The sequence below is a fragment of the Ambystoma mexicanum genome, chromosome 1p, assembly GCF_040938575.1.
Source record: "Ambystoma mexicanum isolate Mex_15411 chromosome 1p, UKY_AmexF1_1, whole genome shotgun sequence".
In the NCBI taxonomy this organism is placed as follows: Eukaryota; Metazoa; Chordata; class Amphibia; order Caudata; family Ambystomatidae; genus Ambystoma; species Ambystoma mexicanum.
This window is the reverse complement of record NC_090921.1, coordinates 964545148-964568691: the sequence shown is the minus strand read 5'-3', so window position 1 is coordinate 964568691 and position 23544 is coordinate 964545148. Positions and strand designations below refer to the sequence as shown.

The 23544-nt window shown below is 51.2% G+C and overlaps 1 protein-coding gene across 2 annotated transcripts in view; it reads right to left on the bottom strand.

The window, feature by feature from the left end:
• The window catches only part of PRMT7 (protein arginine methyltransferase 7), a 936033-nt gene that overhangs the window by 501194 nt on the left and 411295 nt on the right, over positions 1-23544 (bottom strand). The window lies entirely within an intron of this gene.

The window sequence follows — 23544 nt, the reverse complement described above, 5'->3', positions numbered from 1 at the left end:
GCCTTCTTCGAGGGAGACGTCACCAGATGTTATAAATAGGACGCACGGTGCCCTTAGCCTCAGTTTATGTTTTTTCCCCCATAACGTGTGGCACCAATCCAATGCCTGCTTGACTGCACATAGCCTTGCAGAAACGTAAGCTGCAATCGCATAGGAAATTCTCTAGAGGGGCAGGCTGGGAGGGCGATGTGGAATACGTTGGAGGAACATCCAATCAAAAGAACGTTACCAGTTGGTAAGTAACTTGTTCTTCGAATGGTTTCTGTCCTCCAACGTATTCCACATCTTTGACAGACTCCCAAAGCAGTACCAGAAAATGGAGGAGGGAAAAGAATTTAGAGTACCCAATCAGATGGCGGAATAAAGAACCGTCTTCCCAAAGGCCATATCTTGACCATGGATGGAATCCAGGGAATAATGTTTAACAAAGGTGTGGATAGAAGCCCATGTGGCTGCATCACAAATATTCCTAATAGGAACCCCCCGTTGTAGGGCTGTGGAAGCAGCCACGCCCATAGTGGAATGAGCTTGCAACCCTTCAGGAGGGTCCTTACCCGCCAATCGGTAGCATTCAGTAATGGTGAGGATAATCCACCTGGACAAGGTCTGCTTGGTAACAGCCTGGCCCAATCAGTGTCCAGTATATCCCACAAAGAGTTGATCGTCCACTCTGACCCTGGCCATCCTAGAAATATAAAAGCTCAGAGCTCTTCTAGGATGTTCCTCCAACGTATTCCACATAGGATCCAACCTATGGAGTCGCTCCTCTTCCTTACCAGGATGAGGAGGAGGATAGAAAGGCGGAAGAACCTCCTTCTTGCTCAAATGAAATTCAGACACTACCTTAGGTAGAAAGCAAGGATGTACCTTTACTACAACCATGTCCTTGTGAAACACAGTAAAGGGCGGCTTAGATGAAAGTGCATGCAATTCACTCACTCTGCAAGCGGAAGTAACCGCAACCAAGAACACAGTCTTGAAGGACAATAATCTCAAAGGACAAGAGTGCAAAGGTACAACCTGGGCACCCATCAGAAATTTCAAAACCAAATTCAAATCCCAAACCGGCACCTGGAAAGGGGATGGCGGGAACACAGTGAGCCCTTTAAGAAATTGGGAAATCAAAGGAATCCAAAAGTAAGAACATTCTTCAGATGAGCGCTTAAATATAGACAGCGCCGCCAGGTAACCTTTAATGGTACCAACTTGTAGGCCCCTGTGGGCCAAAGAAAGAAAGAAAGACAAAACCATAGGAATGGGACACTGAAAAGGATCAACATTCTATCCTCTGCAACAGTCGCAAAACTTACGGCAACGGTACAGGGATTTTGTTGCTGGCCTTCTGGCCGAAAGCAACACCTCCATCACATCAACCGGGAGGTCCCAATCCTTATATCTCAATCTTTCAGATACCAAGCGTGAAAGTTGAGAGGTCTGATCTCTGGATGGAGAACCTGTCCCCCCCTCTCGCGAGAGCAGATCCTCTCGGTAGGGAAGACGGCGTGGACGGCAGATGGACATTTCTAGAAGGTCCGGGTACCCCGCTCTCCTGGTCCAATCCGGAGCAATGAGGATCATGTGAGATCTGAACCTCTGTAACACTTGAGGAATGACGTGGACTGGAGGAAACACGTACAGCAGTGGGAATGACCAGTCCACTATGAATGCGTCTCCTAAGGCTCCTCTCGGAGGAAATTCCCTTGAGCAGAATCTCTCACACTTCCGGTTGCAACTGGAGGCGAAGAGATCCACTTGTGGGGTTCCCCAAAGGGCGAAGATCTCCAGAAGGACTTCCTGAGCCAACTCCCACTCCTGAGAGATCGTGCTCTGCCTGCTCAGAGCGTCCACCGCCAAATTTTCATCTCAGCCAGATGAACTGCCGAGATCGAAATTCCCTGCTGGATGGCCCAAAACCAGAGCTGCATTAACTCTCTGCACAACGGGAGTGACCTTACCTTTTTTGTTGAGGTAATGCATGGCCACTGTGTTGTCCGTCATGATCAGGACACTCTTCCCCCGCACAGACGGCAGAAAAGCCGTCAGGGCTAGCCTGATGGCCCTCAGCTCTAACAACATGATGTGGAGTTTGGACTCCGACGGAGACTAACGACCGCTGGCGGTCAAGTCGTCGGCATGAGCGCCCCATCCTGTGAGGGAAGCATCCGTCACTGCAGTCATCTCCGGCCATGGTTGCCAAAACAGCTCCCCCTTCATCAAATTCTCTTTGTTGGCCCACCACAGAAGTTCCTTGGAGACCGAGAGTGGAATCTGAACGGGATCCGTCATCTTGCCTGAGAACTGCGACCACTGCATCTTGAGGACCCATTGCAGGGATCTCATCCTCAGCCTGGCCTCTGGCACCCGAAAAATGCAGGATGCCATGAGGCCGAGCAACCTTCAGAATTCGACAGCCGGGAGACTCTGGGCATGTTGAAACTTGTCCACCATCTGCACAATGTGATGCGCCCTCACACTGGGAGGCGAGCACTTCCCCAAGGACGTGTCCAACGCAGCCCCGATGTACTCGAGCTGTTGGGAAGGTGTCAGATGCGACTTCTTGAAATTGAGTGAGAAGCCCAGCTTAGGAGGGAGACGCAGGTGAGATCGAGGTGAGCCAATGCTTGCTCAGGAGAGGGCACACGGATCAGCCAGTCGTCCAGGTAGGGGTAGACGTGAATCCCCCCTCACCTAAGATAATCTGCCACCACCACCATTAGCTTGGTGAAGACCCTCGGGCAGAGGTCAATCTGAATGGTAGGACCCGAAACTGAAAGTGCGAGTCACCGGCCGCAAACCTCAGGTAACTTCTGTGCTTGGGATGAATCGGCACATAAAAATAAGCATCCTGTAGGCCCAGAGACACCAACCAATACAGAAGTTGAAGGGCCTGGAGGACTTGAGAAAGAGTGACCATCTTGAACTTGTCCTTCCTGAGATGTTTGTTCAAACAAACCAAGTCCAGGATGGGTCTCAATACCCTGTCTTTCTTTGGAATCAAAGAATAAGGGGGATACCATCCCTTGTTCCTGTCTGCTACAGGCACTAGTTCTATAGTGCCTTTCTGTAGCAGGGTCAAAATCTCCTGCACAAGGAGCAGATCCGGAAGCTTCAAAGAGAGATTCGCCGGTGGATTGTCGTGAGGCCGCTGCAGGAAGGGAAGGCAGTAGCTGTGGGCGATTGTATCCAGAACCCACGCATCCGAAGTAATGGCTCGCCACTCTTCGAGATGCTGAGACAGTCTGCCCCAACCGGCGAACCATTGGACATGGCCTCATGACTGTTTTGGAGCGGCTGCAGCAGCGCCTGAAGGCAAAGAGGCAGCTGCCTGTGCGGCTTTGGCACCTCTCTTTCCCCGACCACCATGGGTACTTTTATACTGACCCCTTTGACTGGCAGCTCCTCTCGTTCTATCAAAGGAGGAGTAGTAACGAAAAGAACCGCCCCTCCACTGCTGTTCCCTAGGACGAAAAGGTGGAGGTTGACGCACGGCTGCGCTTAAAGATTTTGCCGCCGCTTTTGAGGTTTGCAACCTCTCAAGGCTCTTGTCAGCCTTGCTGCCAAACAAATGCACTCCATCAAAGGGCATGTTTAAAAGGCGGGCTTGCACATCCGGAGCAAACCCCGACTTCCGCAACCACACAAATCTGCATATAATGGTGCTCGCAGCCATAGACCGGCTAGCACTGTCGGCCATGTCCAAACCCGACTGAAGGGATTCACACATGGCATCCTTGCCATCTTGCACGAGAGCAAGGAACCCATCCCTTTCTTCCCCCTTGGGAATGCTCTGCCACAAGAGAGACACAGTTCCACAGAGTGTGCAAAAATATTGCCAAGCCACAAGTGGAGTTGGCTCACTTCAACGCCATACTCCCCGCAGAAAACACCTTGCGTGCCCAAGCGTCGAAGCGTTTGTCATCCCTATCAGGAGGGATGGTAGGGTACTCCGCCTGCCTCCAGGTGGCCGTATCCACCTGAACCACCAAACTCTTGGGAGTGGGGTGAGACGAAAGGTAGCTGGGGTCGCTACCGGAAGGCCGGTATTTTTTGGTCAACGATTTGTTAACAGCCAGAAGAGATTCCGGTGACTGCCAAGCAGCCGCCACCCTTTTCTGTAATGTCAGATGAAAAGGTAAAACCGGGTCAGAGGACGGACCTTGATCTAAAATGTCTGTTAAATCATCCTGCACAAAAGCTTCAGGAGGACTGGACCAGCCCAGATACTCTGTGACCCTAGCCATGAGCTGCCTGTAGGAGGACTTTGCATGAGCCCCAGGCTCAGGCCTGCCAAATTCCACTTCCGGAGAAGTGTCCAACCCACTGGCATCATGAAGAGTTTGCCTCATCTCCTCCAATTGACTGTCTCCAGAACAGACAGAAGCCCCATCAGGCTCATCAGGGTCCATATCAAAGTCTGACCTTTCCTCCTCCTCCTCATATATGTCATCCAGAGGGAGGTAAAAGCCCTGCCTCTGGACAGAAGACGGTCTTGAGTCCACCACCGGCTCACAGACTTAGAAGTAGTCTTCCTTGGAGGATCCACAGCATCAGTGATCTGCAATGGTAAATTTCGGGCGAAAAGCCCCGAAGGTGTCTAGGGTGCCGAAGGCTTCGGCGTCGAGAACACTGACGGTTCCGGCGTCGATAACGCCGCCGAGGGCTGGAACAAAGGCAAAAAGCTCGAAAGAGTACACTATACTGCAGATCTTGTGCTGATTCCTGGGAACAACAGATTAATCTGGACTCAACACAGAATAGACTCAATGAATAGGGTTATAAGAGGGATTGTCAAAACCTATGATTATGAATGGAAGTTACAAACCTTTACTTATGATAATTTCTCTGCCTTTGTGTGTAAGACGATTGGTGCCGCATTGGAGAATGAAAATGTAAAAAACAACCCCACAAAAATTCCCATACCTATGATGAAGCAGTCTCCTCTAAAAAAAAAAAAAGAGATGATACGCCATTCGGAAAATAAAAGAGAGAAGGGACTAGTGTCCTTGCTGTTGCCTTAAGTATAAAGGAAGTCAGACACAAGTACATAAACTGGATAGGAAATCACAGTGCCTAGCTAGATTCAGAGGCAATGCTGAGGTACCTCTAAAGGAAGGACTCCCGCTCTTTTTGGGCTAGGATGAGTGACCAAAAATGACCAAAGAAAGGGATTAGGGGATAACCTAATATATTTGGTGACCAAAGAAGACTAGGTGGTCCATTCAGCCACGTATATGGAGAGCCTGTGACTGAGCCTAATTCAATAGGAAATAAAATAGTGGAAGTGACTGAACTAGTGGGGGATATTACCTTTGAAATGGAAGATGTCCTAGAAGTCATTAAGAAACCCAGTGACTCAAGAGCACCAGGCCCCAACAAAACATCGAATAGGATGTTTAAGGGTGTCCCATTAAAATAGGCAGGAATTTTGAAAATTATTTTCGACGATTTCCTGAAGACAGGTAACTTTCCCCCATCCTGGAGTACAGCTTATATTATCCCAATTTTTCAAAAGGGTAGTAGAAGCATTCCGAAAAACTACCGCCCGATTTCAATTTTAGACTCGGAAAGTAAAATCTTTGCAAGTCTTATACTAAAACATCTAGCAACATGGGTGAATAATAATTCTCTGATTCCACCCCCTCAAATTGGTTTTTGTAAATCACATAGTACCAACTTAAATTGTTTCCTTCTTCAGGATCTCGTTAATCAGGGAAAATACCCTGTCATTCATGTTGCAGTCTTGGATCTGTCAAATGTTTTGGATACTGTTGAAAGAATTAACCTGTGGGGCATACCTGTTGGGTTGTTAAACCTAATAAAGAAGCTTCATGAAGGCTCCAATGTTAAGGGTCTGACGGAACCAGGATGGTTCCCTAACAGAAAAGATACCCACTGCCAACGGATTGCGTCAGGGATGCATCATGGCACCCTGTCTCTTTAATTTATATACAGCAGACGTTGGCAAGAAATTAGAAGCAGTATCATTAGTGCCACCAAAGATTGGGATTTTGGCAGTCTGTTGGATGGCTTAAGCTGATGACTATTTTAATCGATTGTACTCAAACTGGCTTGCAACGGCTCTTGGAGGCCTTTGAGGCCTTTGCTAGAGAAACAATTTAACAATCAATCCCAGAAATACTCATATTATGTCCTTGGTAAGAAAAAGAAACTAAGACCCAGTTGCATTGCTCAATTAATGGCATTTCCTTAAATCGGGTCACCTCAATGACCTAGCTTGGTTTTCCTTTTACCAGCTCCCAAGATAGACTCTACCTCAAGAAACTCTTGAGAGTGAAAGCAGATTTGTACATACTGCAAATAAGGCGAATAATGAGCAAATATTGCAGATTTTCCCTGGCACCCGTAATTCGATTCTACAAAGGCAAAATCCTAAATCTTTAAGCACATTTTGCGAGCCCGGTCAGGGTTTTCCTCTTTTGGGAAAGAGAATATGGGAGCTGTAGTACCTTTCTTGTTGATCTATTTAACCATGGTTTTGGCCTTCTGGCCCAAGGTCATATTTTACAGTCTTCTTCTTGGCCTAAGTGACCTGACTGGGTCTTCTGTATGGACCATCCCCTCCCGGGTCCAAAATTCCCCCTTCCTGGATCCATTCTGACATTTGGTTTGTTTGAGGGGAATTATGGGACATGTAGTTTTATTCGGGTTCATTTGTCCCAAAGGGAATGGTATATGACCAATGATATCCTTTTATTGGCTACAGCTGCCACTGTGGACCTGAGCATACCATACCAAGTCAATGTGGCGAAGTCAACAAGGTCACGTTGCTATACCTGCACAAGCCGGCAATACGATTCTCGAACCACAATGCAACCAACACACAGTTACTGCAGCCGAGCCCCCAACACTCAGCTGGTAGCCATGATGCTGTCAGATACACAATAGTTCAAAGACAGCATTTTGCAGTCCAAAAAACTCTATACAGACTTCACCTACTGTCTACTTGCCCAGGGGACAACATGTTTAGGAAATCTTCTTGCACCTGACTGCAAAGACATTGTCCTGAGAGTGGGCTATAGGAATTTCAGACCCCTGTAAGTATTTTATAAACTTACTGACCATCTTGAACTATTGGTGTGGACTCATTGCAGCCTTAGACCACTCAAACACTTTCCTGAGACTAAACCTTGACTGCTCGTTCACCTACCTTGATTCAGTTTTGGCTAATCTCTCAAGTGTCTTCTCTGTTTACCGTAAATAGGGCAGCCTCCTAAAATACTACCCCCACGGGCAGATTATAGAAATCCATCTGAACACTACTCCTGCCACAGAATCCTTTATCGCTACCACATGAGGTTTACAAAACAACCACAGACTGTGTTAATAACTCCCATTTAGTTTCATAGCATTCTGCTTAGATTCACTTGCTTTGCATAGACTGGCGAGCAGTGCGAAGGTGACGGCGGCGGGTGAGCTGAAGAAACAGTAAAAAAAATAGATATTTTAATATTGCTTGAGCCATCTGTGAGTCTGCTATCACTTGTGTATCTATGCAGTAGTACTGGGTGAAAGTGTGAACTGAGCTCCATTGAGCTGCTTTCCAAATAACAGTGAGGGGGTATATTTACAGTGAAGACATGAGTTGCTCCAGTATTCTGACTGTGTGTTATGTAGGTCTGAATGGAAGAGTCTTGTGTGCTGATGCATAAGGAACAAGTTACTTACCTGTAACTGTTGTTCTCCAGCATGGGTCTGGCATGGATTCACATGCTCATGAATATTCCCCGTCGTCAGGCTGGGAATCCTCGGTAAAGAAAAAACCAGTATCAGTTTCGTTTCTGATCTGTCTTTCGTAGTAATAACCAATCACTGGTCTCTGCGTCATACTGACCACAGCCAATGACTGCCCTCTACCTAAGCACCGCCTCTGGCAGCCATCTTCAGATTTGGAAGCACGTGAAGTGGCAGTATGACCAAGTGAAGAGCCGCAGAGGGGTAGGCGGGAGGGTTCGCATGTGAATCCATGCCAGACCCATGCTGGAGAACAACAGTTACAGGTAAGTAACTTGTTCCTTCTCCAGCATGGGGTCTGGCATGGATTCACATGCTCATGAATAAAGAATACATAGCAGTACACACATGCACAACCACGGGAGGTGGCAAAGGCTCAACATTAAGCATCACATCAACTCAACATTAAGCATCTTACCTCCTCACCAGGCTCACCTCAGGCGAACAGGTTGCGCAGCACTGCTTGGCCGACCCTGGACTCCTCCCTGGAATCCCGGTCGACGCAGTAGAATTTCGTGAAGGTGTGCGTCGACCTCCACGTAGCAGCCCTGCATATGTCCAGCAGGGGCACACCAGATAGGAACGCCGTGGTCGCTGCGATCGCTCTGGTGGAATGGGCTCTCGGACGGCCAGGCAGCGGTCGGTTTGCCAACCGGTGACAGTACATGATACAGCCGGAGAGCCATCTGGAGATGGAAGCCTTCGAGAGAGCCTTCCCCTGATTGACAGGTCCAAAGTTCACAAAGAGTTGTGACGTCTTCCGAAAACCTTTCGTGCGGTCCACGTAGAACTTCAGCGCTCTAGCTACATCCAGCGAGTGCAAAGTCCTCTCAGCCGGCGACGAAGGCGACGGGAAGAACACAGGTAACACCAAGGGTTCGGTGAGATGAAAGTCCGACGGTACCTTGGGCATGAAGGAGGGGTGCGTCCTGAGCACTACCCTCGTGTCGTGGAAAGTCAAGTACGGGGCCTTGCAGGAAAGGGCCTGGATCTCTCCCACTCGTCGTGCGGAGGTGATGGCCACGAGAAAAGCTGTTTTCCACGATAGAAACTTCAACGGGGCCGAGTGCAGAGGCTCGAACGGAGGTCCCATGAGCTTGGTCAGCACCACGTTGAGCTCCCACGCCGGGGCCGGAGCCTTCACCGGCGGGAACGATCTGAACAGTCCCTTCATGAACTCTTTCACCAGACGATGAGACCACAAGGACGTCCGGCCCGTGGTTCTGGTGTATCGGGAGATCGCAGCAAGATGAATCTTGATGGACGCGTGTGCCAGACCAGCTTTGGCCAGCGTCAGCAGGTACGGCAGCACTTGGGGAGCCGTAATCCGTAGAGGGTTAATCTTCTGTGCGTGGCACCAGACAGAGAACCTCTTCCATTTGTGTCCGTAGCATTTAAGAGTCGAGGACGCCCTGGCCTTTGCAAGAACCTCTCTGCAATCGGCCGGTATGTCGTATCCTCCAAACTCTAGCGCTGCAGGAGCCAGGCCTGCAAGTTCAGCGACTTCGGGTCGTGGTGGAGGATGGCGCCTCCTTCCCTGGAGAGTAGATCCGCGTCCGCCGGCAGCTTGATTGGCGGGGACGCCGACAAGTCCAGAAGGTCCGGAAACCATATCTGCCTCGGCCACGCAGGTGCGACGAGGATCATCCTGCACCGTGACCTCTTGAGCTGGTTGACGAGCCGGATTAGCAGAGGCAAGGGAGGGAACGCGTAGAGGAACAGGCCCTCCCAGGGGAACGAGAAAGCATCGCCCATGCTCCTCGTCTGGGGAAACCTGCTGGCGAACCTCCGGCACTTGGTGTTCGTCGCCGTCGCGAACAGGTCGATCTGGGGTGTGCCCCACCGTCGGAAGAGGCGATCCACCAGATCCTGCCGTAGTTCCCACTCGTGGCACGAGCGCAGCTCCCTGCTGAGTGAGTCGGCGATGGTGTTTTTTATCCCTGCCAGATGAAACGGCACCAGAAGAATCCCTTGGGCGACGGCCCAATGCCACAGGTCCTGCGCCTCCTTGGACAGCGCTGGGGACCTGGTTCCGCCCTGTTTCCTGATGTAAAACATGGTGGTGGTGTTGTCGGTGAAGATCCTCACCACCTTGCCCTTGAGGGACGGAAGGAAGGACCTGAGGGCCCAAAACACTGCACGGAGCTCCAGGACGTTGATATGCAGGGACTTCTCCGTCGGGAGCCAGAGTCCCCTTGCGTGCAGATTTTCGGTGTGCGCTCCCCACCCTTCTAGGGAGGCATCCGTGGTCACAGTCACCTGGTGGGCTGGGGTCTGGAAGTCCATGCCCGCCGTCAGATGCGCGCGGGTGCCCCACCACCGTATCGCTCGTCGGAAACTCTCGTCGAGCTTGATCCTTTCCTCGAAGCTGCCCGTCGTCTGGATCCAGCGCGCATCCAGGAACTCTTGCAACGGGCGCATCCGGAGCCTGCACATGGGAATGAGGTAGATGCAGGAAGACATCATCCCGAGGAGGGACTTGATGGACCTCACCTTGGCCGCGTCGGCCACCAACATCCGTTGCACCTTGCCCAAGATGGTCCTGGTCCTCTCCTCCGACGGGGAGGCCAGAAGGGACACTGTGTCGAGCCTCGCTCCCAGAAACAGTGCGACTTGCGCGGGCACCAGGTGGGATTTGGCGTAGTTCACGGAGAATCCCAGGTCCGTGAGGAGTTGGACGGTCCTTGCCGTGTGGACCACGGCGAGCTCCCTCGTCTTGGCGCGGATGAGCCAGTCGTCCAGGTAGGGGTAGACGTGAATCCCCTCGTGGCGCAGCTGCGCCGCCACCGGTGCGAGGCACTTGGTGAAAACCCTGGGTGCCGACCGTAGTCCGAAGGGAAGGGCTTTGAACTGGTAATGACGCCCTTGGACCACGAATCTGAGGAATTTTCGGTGCCCCTTTAGGATGGGAATGTGGAAGTAGGCATCCTCCAAATCCAACGACGATAGGAAGTCTCCTTCCTCCAGCTGACCCAGGACGTGCTGGAGGGTGACCATCCGGAACTTCTGCGCCTTGATGAACTTGTTCAGGCGTCGCAGGTCCAGGATGGGGCGCCATCCTCCCGTCTTCTTCTTCACGAGGAAGTAACGCGAGTAGACTCCGGAGCCCCGAAGCCTCTTTGGGACGAGTTCGATGGCGCCCTTTCTGAGCATCGCCTTTACCTCCAGGAGAAGTTGAGGGACGTGAAGTTCTTTCCTGGCCACGGGGGGGACGCGCGGGCACCTTCTTTGAAACTCGAGCGCGTGGCCCCGGGCCAGGGCGTCCAGCACCCAACGGTCGGTGGAGATGGACTCCCACACGCTGACGAAGCCCGCCAGCCGGCCTCCCACCGGGGTGCTTCGGTGGGGGCCCGACCCCACGGCCGGTTCAATCCTGCTTGGACGCGGCCTTGCCGCCTTGGCCTCCTTGACGACGACGGCGGGGTCCGCCAGACTTGCCTCGTCCTCTGTAGGCCTCTTGCGACGACGAGCGGGCCGCTTGACGGTAGGAAGCGAAACCGCCGCCGGAACCTTTGGAGGCGCCCTTGCCTCCGCCGCTCCGAAAGGGCGTCCGCCGTTGCTGCAGTACTCCAAGGGCCCGGGCCGTCTCAGTATCCGCCTTGATGGCCTGAAGGGAATCGTCCACTGTCTTCCCAAACAGGTTGTTCCCGTCGAAGGGCATGTCCAGGACCCTGGTCTGGACGTCCTGCCGAAAGTCCGTAGCCTTGAGCCATCCACGACGTCGAAGGCAAACGCCGTTGCCCATCTGGCGGAACCCAGTGTCGGCGATGTCCGTCGCCACGGTGATGGCGTGGTCCGAGGCCACCTCACCTTCCTGCAGGATCTCAAGGGCCTCCGCCCTCTTGTCGTCCGGCAGAAAATCCAGCAGGGGAGCTATCTTGTACCAGAGTTCCCTGTCGTAGCGGGCCACGATAGCCAAGGCGTTGGCCGCTTTAATCGTCGTCGCCGCCGACGAGATGACTCTACGTCCCATGGCATCCAATTTCTTTCCCTCGCCGTCCGGCGGGGAAGTCGACGTGGAGGCCGCACCCCCCCCCGCTTTCTTCCTGGCTGCCGCGGAGACGACGGAGTCCGGGGTAGGCTGCGCCCGGAGGCATAGGGGGGCCGAGTCCGGGACCCGGTACTTTTTCTCGTACCGGTCTCCTTTCGCTGGCGTCGTGGAAGGGTTCTTGAGGAGGGAAAGGCCCTCATCCCAAATGTCGTCCAACAGAGGCACTGCGAGGACCGTCTTCCTCTTGGCCTCGCGCCGTTGGTAAAGGAAACCTTCCTTTTTCTTCTCCTCAGGGCAGAGTTGGAAAAGCTCGGATGCCCTGGCGATCATTGAGTGGAACGATCCAATCTCGTCGGGCGGAGAAGCCCTGGTGGGAGGCGACGACGGAAAATCCTCGTCGTATGCCTCGTCGTCCGTACCCGTCGCTGCCGTGTCAGTCCCCGTATCATCCCCTCGGGTGGACGGGGAGGAGGGCTGGACGGGGCGCGACGGTTGAAAAGGAGGCGGTGGATGGATCCTTCTTTTCTTGGTAGGGGGAACACCAGAAGGTCCCGGTTCTGGATCCCCCGACGGGAGAGGTTCCTCCGTCGGTAACGGTAGTCTCGTCCTTATCTCGGAGCATAAGGACTGTATAGCCAACAAAATGGCCGCTGAGTTGTCTTGCGGCGCTGGCAGAGGGGAATCCGACGGGCGAGCAGGGGCCCCGTCGGTATCCTCGACGATGTCGTCGTCGTCACCTGCGTCGGGGCCCATTCCGACGGGCTGGTTTTGTTCCACGCCTAGGCCGTGGCTTAAGACCTCGATCAGCTCCTCTTCTGAGGTTGAGGCCGAATCTACGACGACGCCCTGCCCCCCCTTCTTCTTCCCCACGGAGGGTTTCACGGGGGTCCTATCGATGGGCACGAAAGAAGACTCCCTCCGAGGAGGCAGGGAGATTCTGGGCCCCGAGGCCGCCACCACTGGTGCAGCCTCCACAGGCTGGGCCAGGGCCGCCGCGACCGTTTCGATAGAGGGCTTGGTCGAATGGATCAAGGCCTTCACCACCTTAGGTGCGCTCACCGCCTTATCCTTGAGGGAGGGGGCACTGCCACGCTCCTCCTCTGCCTTAGAGCTCGACCGGGGCCTCTCCAGGAGCTTCGCCGGGTGCTCGGCCTTCCTCTTACCCGACCCAGAGCGTTGGCTCGTGGTTGATGGTGCCGGGGAGGGTGCGCCCTGCCTGGCGCCCGTAGAGCCCGACCGTTCGGCGCTCCCGGTGCCAGCGGACTCGCGGTGCTTGGCCTTATGTTGGGCCCCCGTCGCCGGGGCGCCCTCAAAGGTCTTAGAAGACCGCTCAGATTTCTTCTTCTTCTCGCCAGACGGGCTCTTACCCTCCAGCCAGCTGGCGAGACGTTGATGGCGGTCCTTCATGGTCCGTTCCGACATGTTGCCGCAAAACGCACAGTCCTTCTCCACGTGCGTCTTGTCCCCATGAAGGCAGTAAAGGCAGAAAGAGTGTTCGTCCTCCTTGAAGACGTTCTGCAGCTGGCATCCAGGGCAGGCCCTGAACAGCTTTCCGGGCGTCGAGCTTCCCTTCTCCTGGGCCATCTCCGAGACCGGGCCTGAGAAGCTTCTGGAGTCCTCCGAAGTGTAGCTCGACGAAATCTTCACCCTTGAGGGGCACAGATGAATCCGACACGGGTCCCCGTTGATCGGATGTAGGATCGGTGGAGCTTGAGGCTCTTTTGACCGAAAGAATCGAAGTTTTTGTGAAAAAGCGCAAAAAAATAGCACTAACGCTCGAGAGCAATAGCACGAGGATCCCAACACATGAACGTGCGGTAAAAATCTGAAGATGGCTGCCAGAGGCGGTGCTTAGGTAGAGGGCAGTCATTGGCTGTGGTCAGTATGACGCAGAGACCAGTGATTGGTTATTACTACGAAAGACAGATCAGAAACGAAACTGATACTGGTTTTTTCTTTACCGAGGATTCCCAGCCTGACGACGGGGAATATTCATGAGCATGTGAATCCATGCCAGACCCCATGCTGGAGAACATAGTTAAATGCAGCAAGCAATCCATTTAGCAATAATGGATTTAGTGACTGAAACTTTCCGACCTGTTGCAAAGGACACAAACTAGCTAGTCTATTCAATGCTTTGGTTCTAGAACCTAACTGCTCTGTTAACGTCACTGAAAGCGCCCGAGGTTCGCGTACTCTTCTGATGGTAGTTCTGGCGATGGCAATTGCGACCATGAGAGCTCTTTCAGAGTGGTTTTACGCAAGGGGGACTCAAAGCGCTGCATTTAAGTCCCATCCACAAGAAAGGTGTGCAACAGGTGGATACATGTGCGTCACCCGCTATATGAGCCCCTTTCCAACTGGCATCTTCCATCATGACACCTTGTGCTGGGAAGTGATGTAGGCTTTTAGGGCTGCCAAGTGCATCCTGAGTGTGTTATTGACCAACCATTGAGATAAAGGAGACAACTAACAATGTCTCCTAATGTTCTCTTGTGCACCATATAACACACTGCTTCCATTTAATAAAGTAACAGTGTCTTGTGTTTGGTTTGGTTTCCTTCTTTTGTGTAGTATTTTCATGTCACGCTGAGACAGACGTTAAGTGAGCACATTTTATGACATCAGCAGCCAGGCTCCCATATTCATAACCTGTGGATTTGGATGTGTTATCTGCAGGATTGTGGTGGTGTGTGAGTAAATAATGTACTAAAGCACATTGCTTGGTGGACAAAGACATGCACAGAAGGTGGGGGTACCCACTTGGCATGCCCAACATTGGAGCAATGAGAATGACTGTTAAGCTCTCCTGTGCACTATTTTGTGAATCAGGAGAGTCAGTGAAAAAGTGTATGTGAATATCCCTGACCATACTATCCACAGTGCATTGCTGAAGGACCCCTGTTTTGGGTACCAGGAGGCAAAGGCAGAGCACTTTGTGTTTGCTTTTGTTGCAAAGAGATCTAATTCCAGATGACCCTGTGCATGTAAAACCTGCTTGAGTAGGTCGTTGTTGCACTCCCACTAGTGTTTGTGAACCGATACTTTGTTTAGACTATCTGTGAAACAATTGTGCACTACTGGCACGTGTTTGCTTGGATTTTAATGTGTCTGGATATTGTGATGAATCAAAGGTGATTATCCCTCAAACCGTATCCTGGACCTTTCTCATGTGGCCAGGGAAATGCAGACGCCTTCTGATCCTGACCCTGGTGGTGGTGTTATGATATAAGACATTTATAAAGCGCTTCTAGGCACGACAAGACAAGGAAGGGGAGACAAACGGAGGGCAAAACAAACAATCTCCCTAGGCCTTGTGTCATTCAGACCGTGCAAGTGCGAGGGGGAAGGGAGAGAAGTGTCAGGGGGGACAGAGGGGTGAGAGTGCAATAGGCAAGCTCAGGTAATTGCTGCCGGGTGGCCAGCTCAAGTAAGTGCAAGGAGGCAGCGGACTGTAGGGTTACAGATACAGTCCCTAGGTATGTGGGAGGACCGGAAGCAGTGCAATGGGCTACTGGTCGCGAAGGAGCCTGGTGGCCGTAGGTTCAGAGGGTGACCAGGTAACCAGTTAGCGCAGCAGACATGTCCATCAGTAGGGGGGGGGAAGAAAGAGAGAGAGAGAGAGAGAGAGAGAGAGAGAGAGAGAGAGAGAGAGAGAGAGAGAGAGAGAGAGAGAGAAAGCAGAAGCGAAAAAGAAGGTCTTCAGTTGCTTCCAGAACCATAGGTGGTCCTGCTCACGTTTGAGAGGCAGGGAGGTTGTTCCAAAGGGAGGCCTCAGCTGAGGACAGGGATCTACCTCCCACTCTCAGCCTGGAGAAGCATCTGACCCTCAGAGAGTTGGAGGTGGATGAGCGGTAGGAAAATGCTTAGGAAGAGAGAGTTGAATGTAGTGTGGTCCCCGGCCCCAGAAAGCCTTGTGGACAATGCAGAGCGTCTTGAACTTGATCCTTGCAGCCAGTAGAGAGATTTCAGGGCTGGAGAGATACGAGCCCTAGGCTTGAGGGCAAGGACAAGTCTTGCAGTCTTGTTCTGGATCAGTTGCAAAGGGGGAAGAGTAGAAGCAGGCAGCTTTAGAAAGAGGCTGCTGCAGTAGTTCAGCCTAGAGAGAACCTGGACTCTTGAGACAGTGAGCTTCTGGGGGAAAGTGAGAAAAGGAAGAATACCTCGGAGGAGGTGAAACTGGTAGTGGGACTTGTTAGAGATGTCCGTGATATGAGGAGAGAAGGAGCGGGTGGAGTGGAAGATGACACCAAGGTTTTTTGCCCCCTAGGAAGGTGCAGGTAGAGGGCCCAAGGAGGGCGGCTAGAGTGAAAGAGGGAAAGCGGGAGCAGTGCTCCCAATGAGAAGGATCTCAGTCTTACTGGCATTAATGCAGAGATCGTTGGAGGCACACCATTCCTGTATCACGGACAGACTATCAGGAATGAGCGAGAGAAGAGAGGAGGCTGAGGGGAGCCTGAAGGAGAGCAGAGTGTCATCTGCATAACACAGAAAGTTAGGAGAGAAGGTACAGATGAGGTGGGCCAGAGGTGCTGTAACGCTCACCTGATTCCCACGGAGGCGCGGGTCTTGGCAGGAAGCTGTCTGTGACTCGAAAAGTGATGTGCAGGACTCGATTGGCTTCTGGGGTCGAACCTCTTCGCACTGTGTGTCGGACTCGAAGAGTGAGGTTTCTGCAGGTGAAAGAATATGGGGGTTAATGGTCTGGGTTGTTGAATGTCCCTCTCTCTCTCTCTCTCTCTCTCTTCCCAGCTTTTTCGTAGAGCCCCCAGGTCAACGTGCTCACCTTATATAGGTGAATGCTGGGCTCTCCATCTGCGTCTGGTGCAGGGTGCCGTTGCCAGTTCCTTCACTGGTGAAACACAGGCCTCTTGAATTCAGAGGATGGTTACCGTCGTTATCTGCACGAGCGGTGAGTTTCTGGACAACTTTTGTCTTTATAGTCTTTACATGCGTGGCACGTTTATATGCAGACTCTGTATAATGCCTTTCCCTTATGTATTGCAGGGCTCTTGAGATGAAAGATGAATTGAAGCGCCTGGAAGTTCGTAAGTATGGCAAGCGCTCTAACTGTCTCTTTCCTTGCAGCTTAGTTCGTGTTAAAGAGACGCCGGAGTATTCGCAGGCGTTTTATTGCGACGAGCGTGATGGACGTAAGTAAGTACCTGCTTAATGTCTTTTCTTTTGCCTTTCAGATGTTGGGTTGCAGGGCCGGAGTCCGCGGAATGCCAGTAAGTTGTTAACGATACTTTGCCTTCACAGGCGGCGATGCTGAACGAGGAAATCCGGAATTCACACCGTGCCGGTAAGTATGGCAGTGCTTTTGTTCTTGCAGGTGGAGATGCGGCGTGAAGAAACGGCCGCAGCCGATGGATCAGGTAAGTAAGCACTGCGTGTAAAGTTCGCCTTGCTAACCTGTTGTTTCTGTTCTTTGCAGGTGCTGATGATGTCTGGATACCGAAATGGTAAGTAGGATTCTTGCAGGTCCAGGGTCGGAAGAAGAAGGGCCGGAGCAGACTCGGTGAGCGTTCTGCTGCAGATGCAGAATAACGCGAAGCACGCTTCATCTATCGGGTGTGGTTTAAATAGCCTTGGAGTGATGAGGCGTCTTCTTCCACGGCCCCGCCTAGGTAAGAAAAGAGTTCCAGTTTCCAGAAGAGTTCCAGTGCTGTATCCAGGGAGTGGAGCTGCCCCACCCAGGTAGGAAAGTAGTTCCTGTTCTCAGATGGTTTCTAAGTGGCTGGTAAGTAAGCAGCATGGTCTGCTGCAGGTAAGTCCACCCAAGCATCTTCACACCTATTATGAGCCCGGCGCTTCCAGTGCCGGGACCAATGGTTTTGATGAGCCTGGTGCCACCGGCGCCAGGACAAGGTCCAAAAGGTCCCAGTGGGGACCGGCTGATGCTTAGGATTAGGGTTAGGGGCCTGCTTCCAAGGACGTTGGGCTGGTCCTGGCTCCTTGGAAGCAGTGATCATGACAGGTGCCAAGTAAAGGTTGAAGAGCCAGGGTGAGAGGTGTAGGGAAGGCATGGTATCACAAGTATTGACACTGACACAATGGATACAATTTGTAAAACCTTTATTGATAATGTTGGGGTTGGAGGAACTCCTATTTTGCCCTATAACTAAGATGGGAGTAGTCTCGATCATCAAACGATAAACAAAACAGTCCTAGTACAGTTTGTCAAATCAACATGGCCTATGTAAACAAAAACCTAATGCCTGCCCTATCTCTTGTACAAAATGTGTAAAAAGGAGAAAATGTATGCAAAAGGAAAAGTCAGTGTTCAAATGATAATGTGGATAAACAAACTCTCCTCCCCACGTTAGGCCTCATGGGGTAAGGCGATTCTTTTAGGTCGGATGACACACTCTGACTCAGCTTCCAACACAGTACACAGTTAATAACCATGGATCGAGGCCCGCCAGACCTTCCACGTTTAAAGTTCCTTTCTCTGGCTTTCAAAATAATCTTTCAACCAAAAAGTTTGCAACGGCCCACCTTTACCGGGCTCGGACCTTTGACCACACAGTTCTCGTATGCCCCCCTCTGCCAGGCTCAGACATCTCACGATACAGTTCACACAAAGTTGCAAGGGGGCTCCCTTTCCCAAGCTTAATATGGGTCTCCCTCAATCGGGCTTGGACCACTTTCGGATGTCGAAGTCTTTCGAATGTGTATGGCTTTCTTTATAGTCCACCGCAGGACCACTTCGATTCAACATACACTATTTAATTTCACTCTTTGTTTGTTCGCCCTTTATCTTCAAATGATGCACCTTTCACTGAGACTTTCGAATGGGCTACTTCCTTTCACCAGACCACTCCTTTACTTAGTATTGCTTGTCTTGCAGCTGTATTTCACTTTAAAGTTCATTCACAGGTCTGCCTTTCTTTGCGTTTTATTCACACGCGTGCAGTCTTCACTTGTATTATGATGTTGCTACTTCATTCACTTTAACACACATCGGTCTCTCAGGTCGCTTGCCAACTCACCGGCTGTGTGCGCTTCCTTCTTGTCTGGTGCTTTCCGATTTTTGAGTCAAGGTTAGTACCACAGACTTGACCTCTCCTCCCCAACTCCGACGTTCACCCGGGACAGTCGCTGGCATCCTTCAAACACAATGCAATCTTCACTTGTGGGATCTGGCCTTCTCCACGCGTCTTTCGCGGCCTATTCGGAGGCAATGACCTCCAATAGGGAAGCCTTGGGGTTTTCGGCCCGCTACTCTCGTCCCTTGGTCTGTTGCTCTGTTCCAGTAGGTGTGCCTTTGTCCCGGAAGTTCTGCTTGTGATCGTGTTCCATCTTGCTCAGAGTGTGTCTTTAGGTGCTGCCTTTTATTCGTGTGAGGAGAGCTAATTGGTATCAGGTATATGAACTTAGGATAAAGTGCCTGACTTTGCCTGAGCTGATTAACGGGACATGCAAGAGAGTTAGTAGTCTGGTTACTCTCAGTCACCCTCTTCTTCTTCCCAGTGTTCGTGTAAAAATGGGGGTGAGTGGGAGTTGGGACTTTGGAAAATCCTAAAAAATAGAATGGGGTAGATGAACAAAAAGGGAGGAATCATCGGCCATCTCACCCCCACTCCCCGAAGACCCCTCACCCAGGTGATCTTCCCGCACTGGTCTGTCCCCAGAGTCTGGATCCAATGGCGATGGCCATGCCCTGGCCACATGAGAGAGAGATCCCTGGGAACTAGTGGGTGAGATACCCTTGGGTTTCTCACAGAGGTTAGAACCCTGGGGTACACCACATGTGGAGAGACAGGTGGTGGAGAGAAAGGACCCCGATTGGACCTGGGAGGCTCGATCGGAGAGGAAGGAGGTCAACAAGGCTAAGGCCTGACCCGTGATGCCAAGGTTGTCACGGACGATTTATCAGATAGTCTGGTTGACCATGTCGAAAGCAGAGGATAGATCAAGGAGGATGAGGACAGAAGGAAGGCTGGAATCAAGAATAGAGAGCAAGTCTTCATGAGAGCAGTTTCCGTACTCCTGGCTGCTCTAAAGCCAGACTGGTGGTCATGGAGACAACCAACAAATTCACTATGGAGAATAAGCTGGGAGATGGCCAGCTTTTCCAGGAGTTTGCCCAGGAAAGGAGTGATAGAAATCGGCAATAGTTTACCGGAGAGGAAGGATCGGCAGAGGGCTTCTTAAGAAGGGGGTGCACAGGGAGTGCTTTAGGGGGAGGGGAAGTTCCAGTGGCAAAAAGTGATCGCAGAAATCGGCCAATGCTGGAGTGAGGGTGTCGATGTGGTCCTTGATGTTTCTAGAGAAGCAGGGGAGCACCTGCTTGGACGAGAGTTTCATAGATCAGACATGTCTAGAAACATCATCAGGAGAGAACACAGGGAAAGAGGAGAAAGGAGGATGAGAGAAGTAGAGGGAGAGTAAGAGGTGATAGAGGACAGGATGTCCTGAGTTTTAGTGGTGAAGTGAGAAGCCAGTGCTGTGCAAAGAGCCTGGGAGGGAACAGGAGAGGTGGAGACTGTAGCAGGATTGGCCAGCTGCTTGCAGATTTTGAAGAGTTTGGCCATGTTGTTAAAGGCGGCAGAGACGCAGGCTTGGATGTAAGCTCTCTTCTTGAACAGGACAGAGAGTCTGTATTGCCTTTGGAGCAGGCCAGTTTGTCAGAGGATGAGACTGATGCCCTCCACTTCCTCTCAGCCACCCATCACTTACGTTTAAGGGTGGCGAGGTCGGCGTCAGACCTCATGACAAGGGCAAGGACATCAAGAGTGTTAGAGATAGAGAGATGCATGTTGGAGAAGGCTGTGTCATAGCATGTGTCGGCTAAAGGGAAAGGAGGAATTGAGAACCATGTCTCGTGAGACAGAGGACATCCAGATCAAGTTCTTCGAGGAGTCGGCAGATGTCGGAGGAGTGTTGGACAGCAGAACAAGTAGAGACGTGGAGCAGATTGCCACATTTGGAATACTTCTGTGGAGGGGTGCAGACATGAGGTATGCCCTGCGGAGGTGGTAGAGGGGCCGAGAGTGGGCATAGAAGGAAGAAGGAGATGGCAGAGTAGTCAGGGAGGATGCCAGAGAGGTGGCGGAGAAAGGAGGAGGCAGAGCAGCCAGAGAAGATGAGGAGGATGCCAGAGAGGTGGCGGAAGGGGGAGGTGGCGGAGGAGCCAGAGAGGTGTAGGCAGGAGTATGAGAAGGAAGGAAGTTCATAAGACGCAGGAAACGTCTATCAAAAAGGAGGAGATTGGGCTGAGGGCCCTGGACCAAGACGGTGCCATTCAGATAGACATTAATAATGGTCTTGAAGGCGTCGAAGGAGGTCAATAGGACCTCCCACCGAGTGCTACCATTAATGGGAGAGGAGGAAAAAGGGGAGAGAACAGAGATCATATGGGGGTCCATAGGCCTGGAGAGGGAACAACAAAGAGGATGTCGGTAAGGGTTTGTCTGGAGGAAGCACTGGTGAAGCTATCAGTGATAGGGAGGCCTGGGTTGGAGACCAGGATGACCCTTTTGAACTTGTTCCTGCCAGACTTAGTGAGTGGGATAGGATAGGAGATAGAGTAGCAGTTAGAGAAGATAGGGGAGACTGAGAGCACCATAGAGGGGTGAGTGGAGGAGCAGGAAGAGGAGGAAGCCCAAGCAGGAGGGGTGGGGTTATACATTTGGGGCACAAAAAGGGGGAGAACACAAAGGGAGGACGGGTACAGTCAACGCAGAATACAGTAGCAACAGTATCACAGTTATGGGGGGGGGACCTAAAGAGAGAGAACAGTGCAGTGATACAATAGAAACCACTGGGGGAAGGGGGGGAAGAGAAGTGAGAGGAGAAATGTAAATAATACAATACATAATATGCAATTCAATAGTCCCCCATGGGGAACCTAGAGGAGTAAGTAGAGAAATGCATGCAATATAACAAAACATATACAACACAATAGTAAAGACTCTGGGGACCTGAAGAGGTAGGAGGAGAAGAAAGAAGTGAAGCCTGAGGTACAAGGGGAACAGCGCACGTGGGGTTGGGCGGAAAGGGGATGCATGCGCAAGGCAGGCAGAAGTGGAGCCTAAGTTGCAAGGGGAACAGCGCATGTGGAGTCGGGTGGAAAGAGGAAGACACGCAAGGTTGGGAAGTTGCGTGGAGCGCAGTAGTGGCTACCCTACCTACCCACACCTACTTAACTTTCAGATACAGATGGACGACTATTTAGTTGCACGCTCATACTCTGCGCTGCTACCCCTTTACCGCCAAACACCTGCGTCGCACACCGCTGTGGCCCTGTCCTGTGAGAGCTTTGGTGCAGAGGGTTTATTCCTCGGTTTTAAAAGGTTTCGATGCGTGGACTTAAGCGCAACATATTACGTGCCGACTCCTGCGCACCTGTGTCGCACAACAGTGCGGCCTTGTCCTGCAAGGGCTTTGCCGCAGAGGGTCCGATCCTCGGCTTTTAAAGGTTTCGATGCGTGGACGTAGACGCAACATAATTACGTGTCAAAGAGGCAGCGTCTCCTACGCACCTGCGTCACACAATGCCGCGGCCTTGTCCTTCGAGGGCTTTCAGAGAGAGGCTCTCTTTATTGTGCGTGGTGTCCCGGTGGCTGGCGAGCAACAGAGTGCACTGGCAGGATGTGTCCTGGTGGCAGGCGAGCACCGGAGGACACTGGGAGCAAGAGAAGCTCCTTTCCTGGTCGGCGCGGGCCACAGGTAATCCAAAGTAGACTGCTGTGCAAGAGGCAGAAGCAGACTGAAGAGTGGCAGTGGATCGAGCAGACGTGTTTGCATACACAAGTGAGTTTAGCATTGACAGGTAATACTGGTACGCTCCGTGATCGACTGCTGGCCACCAATAACAGTTTTGAATACCGAACAAACAAAGAAATACTATTGGCGGCATACACATTTTATGAAGAAAGGTTATGATCATTACCATCAAAGCCCATATTGTTACCAAGACAAAGAGGGAACAATATTGGAACCAGTTGGCCATAACCAGCATTGCCAAAGTAAAGGGGGAGCAAAATATTACAAAGCATATAAACATTATTTACCAGATAATAAGAGAATATTGTTACAGAATGATTATAACCATTATTGCCAGAGTGAGAAAGAGGTGACAGTTGAACAAGACAACAAGCATTGCCAAAGCCAAAAAGGGCCAAGTGTGATAAAAGAACATTATCAGCAGTAATTGGATGTGAAAATGGAAAACAAGAGTAGCAGGAGAGAAGCCCTTCTGGTAGAAAGTGTCCAGGAGAAGAGGATTTTAACCTGCATTGCCTACAGCAAATATAACAGTGGAACAAACAGCACCAATGTGAATCATGTTTTCTCAGAAAAGGCTTGATGTAAACCTTACCACAGAATACTTGTAGTGGTGTTAGGAGCTTTTCATTCTATATAGTCCTGGCAGGTTAGTGGACCAGCAAGAAAACATTGTTGATGCATAATTGTGTTTGGAAGTTGTGAAGAAGAAGTGGCAAGACCACTTTGTTCACTAAATTGTTGTGGAATCATCCTGACAAAGCATTCTTGTTGATACAGAAGAATTGTGGTGGTATATTTGTTTTTTTAAGAACAAGAGACTGTGTTGATCTTTTTGTCAATACTTGAAGAGATAAAGACTTTTCATCCGATTTAACTTTTGTTAGAAATCCAAGTGAAAGACTTTTGGAGCAAGACAAACTTTATGATCAAAACTTGATTACAAAAAAGGAACTTTCTCATATGAACGTTTGATTGGAATTCCTGCTTTGAATCTGGGGTCGAGGATCCAACCCAGGTTACAAGGATACGCAGCTATTAGGTTTAGTCTGTTACATTTGAATTGC